At 43.7% G+C, this 7,586-nt stretch overlaps 4 non-coding genes across 4 annotated transcripts; 2 read left to right on the forward strand and 2 right to left on the reverse strand.

Moving 5' to 3' along the window:
• Positions 1-2,442: 2,442 nt before the first annotated feature.
• Positions 2,443-2,514, forward strand: TRNAE-CUC. The gene has a single exon. It is a non-coding gene; the product is annotated as a tRNA-Glu (tRNA).
• Positions 2,515-4,148: 1,634 nt separating this feature from the next.
• On the forward strand, positions 4,149-4,219 carry TRNAG-GCC. The gene has a single exon. It is a non-coding gene; the product is annotated as a tRNA-Gly (tRNA).
• A 1,459-nt stretch (positions 4,220-5,678) lies between these two features.
• Positions 5,679-5,749, reverse strand: TRNAG-GCC. The gene has a single exon. It is a non-coding gene; the product is annotated as a tRNA-Gly (tRNA).
• A 521-nt stretch (positions 5,750-6,270) lies between these two features.
• On the reverse strand, positions 6,271-6,353 carry TRNAL-CAG. The gene has a single exon. It is a non-coding gene; the product is annotated as a tRNA-Leu (tRNA).
• Between the last annotated feature and the right edge of the window lie 1,233 nt (positions 6,354-7,586).

A 7,586-nucleotide genomic window follows, 5' to 3' on the forward strand; every position in this document is an offset into this window, starting at 1 on the left:
TGGAAGGAATGTCAATCAATTTGGGAATGGATAAACAAATTGTGGACATGATGGTGATGGAAATATATTGTGCTATAAGAAATGATGATCAGAATAATTTCAGAAAAATAAAGATAGAAGGACTTACATGAACTGATAAGCAAAACTAGGAGGACATTGTATACAATAATGGTAATATTGTATGATAAAAGAATTAACTATTCTCAGCAATAATATAATAATAAAGGACAATTCTGAAGAACTTATGACAAAAAAATGCTATCCACCTCCAAAGAAAGAATTGTTGGAGTCAGAATTTAGATCAAAGCATACTATTTTTCACTTTAGTTTATTTGCATTTTTATTTTGGGGTTTTGGTTTAATATGAGTATTTGCTTATAACAATGATCAATTTGAAAGTATATTTTACATGATAACACATATATAACGGAAATCAAATTGCTTACAATTGAGAAAAGAAGGAGGGAGACAATTTGGATCTTATAATTCAGAATATGTATGCCAAAAAATTGTTATTACATGTAATTGGGAAAGTAACATAGTAAAAAAAATTTCAGAGAACAGTTTACATAATCATATGGAAGGTCATTTTAATATCAGGTGAATATCAGGAATGAGTGGATGCATTTTATTTCAGAAACATATTCCAGAACATGATACTCTGCCCCCTCAAGGGAAGAAGATGTGCACATTTTTCCATCTTATAAAATGTAAAATAATGAAAATTATTTCCATAACTATGATAACTTTTCCATAATCCTCCACTTGATAAAATTCCCTGGAAGTATTATATAAGACTAAAATATAGTTCTTTAGAGCCACTAGTGGGAAATGTAGGATAAAATGATAGTTTTGATCTCACTGATTTGTTTGATCCATTCCTTGGCCTCCTCCTAAAACCTTTGAGGGTTACAATTTTTAATTAGGCACAAGTGACTCGGGGATAAGAGATACATTAAGAGAAAAAGATTGTACAAAGAAGACTCTCTAGAAAGGCACCAAAAAATGCAAGGTAAAAAGAAGAAAAAGAAGAAATCTTGCTTTCTCCTCAACATGCATCCAAGTCAGGAGTCTTGGGAGTGTAATATCAATTTCTGATAAGAAAATGGAGAACAGGATGAGTGACAACCAACAGTTTAGAATTTGGAACTTACCCAGATGCCATGAGTCAAGGGGCAAAAGGCAATTGCTGCCAGCACTATAAAAAGGCAGGAGCTGAATCAAATGTTCTCTCAGTTATGAGAAGGGGACCCTGGGTGGTGGTAGGCCAATCAATCTGCTCAAGTTACCTGTATCCTGTTTTCATTGATTACCACGTCATCAAAGACTGAATAGAGCTGAAAGATGTATACCAACTATCTCATTATCAAGAAGAACATCATCAAACCCACACAGCCTGGTCAGGGCCAAGGGGCCTGGCTTGACCGGGGCCAAAGAGGAAAAGGTACCTCTCCAGCCAACAGATGCAACCAGATTATCAATTGATTGTCCAACTTAATCATCTATAGTTTAGCATAGATTCCCAAAACCTTCTTCCTCAACCTTGATCCTTCCCCTGAGTTTATTATAATTATATTCTTAAAACTTATTTAGGCGAAGGCTATTATTATCCTAAAGATCAGTCTAATATTCTTGCATCTAAAGGGGAAAGAGAATACTTTAGCTAAGTCGAAGTCATCATATTGTCCAATTATTATCAACATCTATCCTCATCATTAGCATCTATTCATTAACTCAACCCCAAGACAAGTAACCAGAGAAACTGTGTGATTTAGTTCACAGCTTCTCACTTAGTCACTTAGTCCTGGGCACTGTAGGTGGGAACTGGTGCTCAACTGAGCTGCAAATATTTGTGGGACCTGGTGTTCACTACCTCAACCTTAGTGTTCACTTGGGCTTCCCATCCTTACTCAGTTTAGGTCCCTTATAGCATCTGAGGACCTTGGGCCATCTCTCTTATCAGGCCCAATCCAGAAGCATCATACCACCCATAACAGGAGGAGCTGTCTACTTCTGGGAAATGGTGGAAATTTTGGGTCAAAGACATCTGTCCTTAACCATTGGCCACAAATTGTTGGGTTTGATCTACTTAAATTGAGAGAAATGCACTCTGAATCAGCACCTCAGTATCCTTAATCGGGCTATTGTTTTTAGTTAATGATACTTGCTTCTAGGGTCCTAGTTTCTAAGACATTTCCAAAGATGTTGCTTCCAATAGATATGTTTTCCAGGTTCCAAACCATTTCGATGCCTCTTAAACGAGCTAGTAATGAGACTTAATATGATTTAGTAGGGCCTTAGAAAAACTTAATAGTTTTAGTCATCAAGTAATTATTTCAGAAGGGTCCGAACATGGGTTCAATGAAACCAGGAAAAGCTGAATAAATGAGGTTGCAGGTCAGTGTTGTGTTGAATGAGGAAGAAGAGAAGTGTCCAGTATCTTCCCTGGTGGTCTAGTGGTTAGGATTCGGCGCTCTCACCGCCGCGGCCCGGGTTCGATTCCCGGTCAGGGAAAGTCGTTTTGCTGACCAGCATTCGCAGCCGTTTTCAGCAGCTCTGCTGTCCAGTCAGTCAAGTTCGAGAAGCCTTCTGGTTCAGTTCAGGCTGGATCCTGGGTCTCCAGCCCAAAACTTCCCTTCAAATTAACTACAATTGAATGCCCACTTTGTGCAAAGTCTCTCCCTATGTTAGTGCACCCTTGGAATTCCAAATGGAAAAATCCCCAACCTTCGCTTTCGAGGACCTTTTATCCCCGTGAGAACCGATAGTGGGACAGAACTTATACTTACGAATTTCAGAGGATCTGGGATCTCACCCATCCTCCAAAGATGGAAATCCAACTTCAGAAGGACCTACTCATCTATTGGCATTCCGTCTCTTTCAATAAGATTTCAACAGAGGATCGAAGGCAACCAATCTCTCCCTTTTCCAAAATGGATCGAATTCATTGTCCTTTTTCAACGCACTTACAGGAAAACAAAGCAAGGAAATGTGAATGCCTTTTTTGCACGTATGTGTCTACAAGTCTGATTCTCTACACAATCTATAGACATCCAAAAACTCATGAATCAGTAAATGTCTATTAAGTGCCGACTCTTAAGTCAGGCGTTATGCTAAATTCAAGAGATAGAAAGTCAGACAAAAGAAAATCCTTTCTCCAAAGGAACTAACCGTCTGTAGAGGGACACTACTGGTAAACAACTACATACAATCAAAAACATGCGGGCTGTATTGCATAGTAGTCTCAGACTATGATTAAGGAATGGGGGAAAGGCTTTTTTGCAAGTGGTAGGACTTTAGCTGAGACTTGAGGAAAGGTAGGGAAGCTAGAAGGCAGAGATAAGGAGGCAGAGTTCCAGGCAGATTCCCAGGGGAAATTCGGTGAGTAGGGGAGATGGGTAAGTGGAAGAGAGTAAGGTGTAAAGGCTAAAAGAGCAGAAGGGGCCAGGTTATGAAGGCTTTAAAAGTAAAACAGAGAATTGTATATGTGATCCTCTAGGTGGGCGATAGGCAACTACTGGAGTTTGCTGAATGAAAAGGGCAGAGATATGGCCAGACTTGAGTTTCACTTAGATCAGTTAAACAGTTTAGAAGAAATTGGATTGGAATAGAGAGAGAATTGAAACTGGAAGATCAACTCGCAGATAAACAATATGAGCTCGGAAGGCTCTACCATAGATCGGACACAAAGAGCTGGTATGAACATTTGGGATGGAAATGTCTCTTAATTTGTGGATCTCACGTTTCTTTGGAGGAAATTCTGAAATTCTGCTTTTTTCATAATGTGCAGCGCTTTCTTTGATATTGCTCCTGTGCCAGGGTCGTCCTTGTCTCACAATTGATGCCAAAGTTCTTCGGAGAGATCTTTAGAGTGTTGTTATCTCGCTTCTTCTAACCTCCGTGTAAAGCACTTGCCTCTTATGAGTTTTCCTTAAAATAGTCTTTTAGGCAAACGCGTTTTGCATTAGAACAATGAGACCAGTCCAGGAGACCAGTCCAGTGGAGTTGTGATCCTCTGGAGTAGAATTTGAATGCTTGACAGTTCAACTCCAGGGAAGACCTCAGTGCCCTGCATTTTATCTTGCCAAGTGATCGTTGGAAGCTTTCCAAGACATTTCAAGTGGAAGGGACAAACTTGTAAAAGAGCAGCATGGGTGGTTCAGTGGTAGAATTCTCGCCTGCCACGCGGGAGGCCCGGGTTCGATTCCCGGCCCATGCAAAATTCATTTTGAGAAGTACAACTCCTTGGTTGCTCCTATAAAGCCCTACCATGTCAGCATTACCACACTTCTCTTGTCGTGGAATCTCACTCAGTGGCTGCTGGAGGAGAGCTAGGTGGAATTCACTTATTGAACTGAGAACCAGAAAGGCCAAACTATAAAAGAACCCCTCCCCTCCCTTCCACAGCGTCTAGTGCCCAGGCCTTTGGCAAAAGTTGGTCTTGCACTGTCCTCTAGAAAGACAGAGTACAAGCTAGCGAAAAGGACGCATGGGATGAGCGCTCCTCCTCTATGGAGGTAAACAGGAGACATCTTAGGAAGATAGAAAGGTCTGGACTCAACAAGTGATTGCCTATGGGGTTTGGAGGGAAGAGAGAGAATGAAAAGTTTAGGATGCATGTTATTAGCCTGGATGCCCGGGAAATTGGTGGTACCCTGCCCCCTACAGCAGTGATTCCCAAAGTGGGCGCTACCCCACTTTGGTGCTGCAGCGATCCAGGAGAACGGTGATGGCCACAGGTGCATTTATCTTTCCTATTAATTACTATTAAAAAATTTAAATATTAATTTCCAGGGGGCTAAGTAATATTTTTTCTGGAAAAGGGGCGGTAGGTCAAAAAAGTTTGGGAACCACTGCCCTACAGTTAGGAAAAGAGGAAAACTTGAGGGGAAAGATCAAGAGATCAGTTTTGGACGTGGGGAAGTTAAGATAGCTGGGACTTCTGCTTCGAAAATGTCGAATAGACGGAGATAGACTAAAGGTCAGCAAAGAGGTTAGTGCTCAATGGGAGCTGAAGAGTTAATTAAGGAAATAGCAGATAAGGAGACTAAAAGAGAGTTCCAAGCCTTGGGATTTGGGTCATGGGACAGGACATGGGGTTTTGACAGTCTTCCCTTTTGTCAAGCCTCCTCCTGCCCCCCGAGAGAGTTCGAATTTGTAGTTGTGCACATGCTCCAGGAAGAACAGTAAGACAGAACTTGAAAGTTTAATGAAGTGGATTCTCTCACGGTTGAGCACTTTGATTTCCCATTCATAAAATTCTTCCGTTCCCCTGTCCCCAGAGCCTAGCCCCTAGGGCTGATGAAAAACTGGAGTACGGTGACGACCGTACAAGAATCAGTTCCGCTCTCCATCACTGTCTGTCTGGAAAACTCCGAGTAGGGGAGAAACTGAGGAGCTGGAGAAGATTGTTGGGGTCAGATGAGGGGGGAAAAACCAGCTTTTGCCAGAGGTGTCTTTCCCAGCCAAGTAATCAGATTTTTCTCTTGCCTCTTTACGTAAATGCGGATGAGATGGCGAATGCTAGAGGACCAAAGGAGATGATGGTTCCAAAGAGGTTAGGTGTTCTTATCCTCTGGATGGCAAGCATTTAGCTGTCCAAATGGAGTGTAAATGAAGCCTATGTTGACGAAGGGTTAAGAGTTAGAATGGGGATATTGTGCTTTAAAAGTGACGGATGCATGGGCCGGGAATCGAACCCGGGACTCCCGCGTGGCAGGCGAGAATTCTACCACTGAACCACCCATGCGCGACTCTATGTGAATTCTAGCTCTACCCCTGATCTTGGTAAACATGAGAAAGACTCCGAGTAGACTGGTTCAGTACCCAAATTTGGACACACTCTTTTCCTTTAACCTAGAATTTTTGCCACGTTCCGCTTGCCTTCCTCTCTTCTAACTTTTCTCCTTCTTCTTCCTCTCCTACATACATACGTCTTCCCCCTCTCGTCCTGCTATTGCTCTTAAGTTTCCTACTCCCGGAAAGTCTGATAAATGTCCTGAAGTCGTAATGGGGGAGAGAGTCGAAGGAGTAGAGACGTTCAAGAGCGCGCTTCTCTTCTATCTATCCTTTCGCAAGATCTAACTGGGTCCTGAAATGGGCCGCCTTCTCCAGACATTCAAACAAACGCAAGTTTATATAGGTCTGTCATATGAGAGCAAGTAGGATGGGGAGAAAGAAGGTTGTGTTCGTGGAGTCAGAGACCTCTCGAAGGGTGGCAGGGAGACCGAGGGACCACAGTGGGAGGGACATAAAAAAGACAACTTACACTGTCAGGAGTGGGATTCGAACCCACGCCTCCAGGGGAGACTGCGACCTGAACGCAGCGCCTTAGACCGCTCGGCCATCCTGACCATACACCCAAAGTAGCCCCTCCTCTTCCTCAAATGATGGCAGCTGTAATTCAACAATGAACCGGTTATTTTATTCATTCTACCTAGATCTTGCCAACAGAGTACCATTTTCCATATACCCTACCCTCTTTCTCTGACACCAGCACTGTACAAGCAAATCCACATGTCCAAAACTATCCTTCCATACACGCTATATGCCTTTCAGTTTGATTTTCCAGGCGGACAAAAACACCCACCAGCATGGCCCAAAGACAAGCACGACTACGAACTACCCGGAATTGGCTTGACCCTTCCTTCGCGGGATCCGTTATTGCAGCCCTGTCCTTCCCCATCTGCGTCCCCTACCCTCTCTCTTTGGGAAACACATGCAGCACTCCCTCCAAGGTTGCTATCTTTCCAATAAGCGCACCCCAAGTGCCTGCGGTGAGCCCAGCGTTGACGCACTTCCGCGTCACTAGAACTGGGAATGAAAGAGCCGAGAGGGGGTTGACACCCAGGGTCCAGCGGAGGGGAGCGCCAGGCTAGCTGCTCAGAGAAGGAAAGAAATGTAGAAGGGTCCTCTCGCCGGGTCTAATGTCCCGGGGGAACTTCGGGCTTCGCCAGGAAATGCATTCCAAATCTGAAGGGCCTTTGGGGAGAAGATAACTTAGATGTGACCAGGGCATACCGGGGAATGAGTGTGCAAGAGGCATATCAACTGTAAAGCACAGCTTATTCCTGAGGGGCCTAGGGGATTTTCACCCGGACACCTTGGGGGAGAGCATTCCCCAAAAATGGGCAACGGGCAGGAAAGAATGAGGTTGGCATGGCACAAGGACCAGATCAACTTTGCAGCGGAAGTGAAAATGGACCAGGAAGAGCCAGGCTCTAAATGGAGCAACCGATGCTATGTCCAAGAACTGCTCTGCCTTCCAGCTGCTCTATCCACCTCTACCCATCGCCCACCAACCTGCAAATGCTCATTCCCACCGCACCACTCTCTCTATCAAGCCTATCTCCCTACACCAACTGCCTTAATTCCCCTCCTCCGATTATTCTTCCTGCCCTATCTTCTCTCCTAACTCTCTCACCCCCACCTTCCGCTCCATTCTACATTTCCCTGGGAAGGTCTTGTTAGAGAACAATTGCCAGTTTCATAAAGACTGTCGAGAAAGGAAAAGGGTTTTAACTCAGAGTTCTCGAACTAGGTCAGTCTCTCTCCCTTTCTCTCTCTCTCTCTCTCTCTCTCTCTCT

Source organism: Gracilinanus agilis, chromosome 4 (assembly GCF_016433145.1).
Source record: "Gracilinanus agilis isolate LMUSP501 chromosome 4, AgileGrace, whole genome shotgun sequence".
Classification (NCBI taxonomy): domain Eukaryota; kingdom Metazoa; phylum Chordata; class Mammalia; order Didelphimorphia; family Didelphidae; genus Gracilinanus; species Gracilinanus agilis.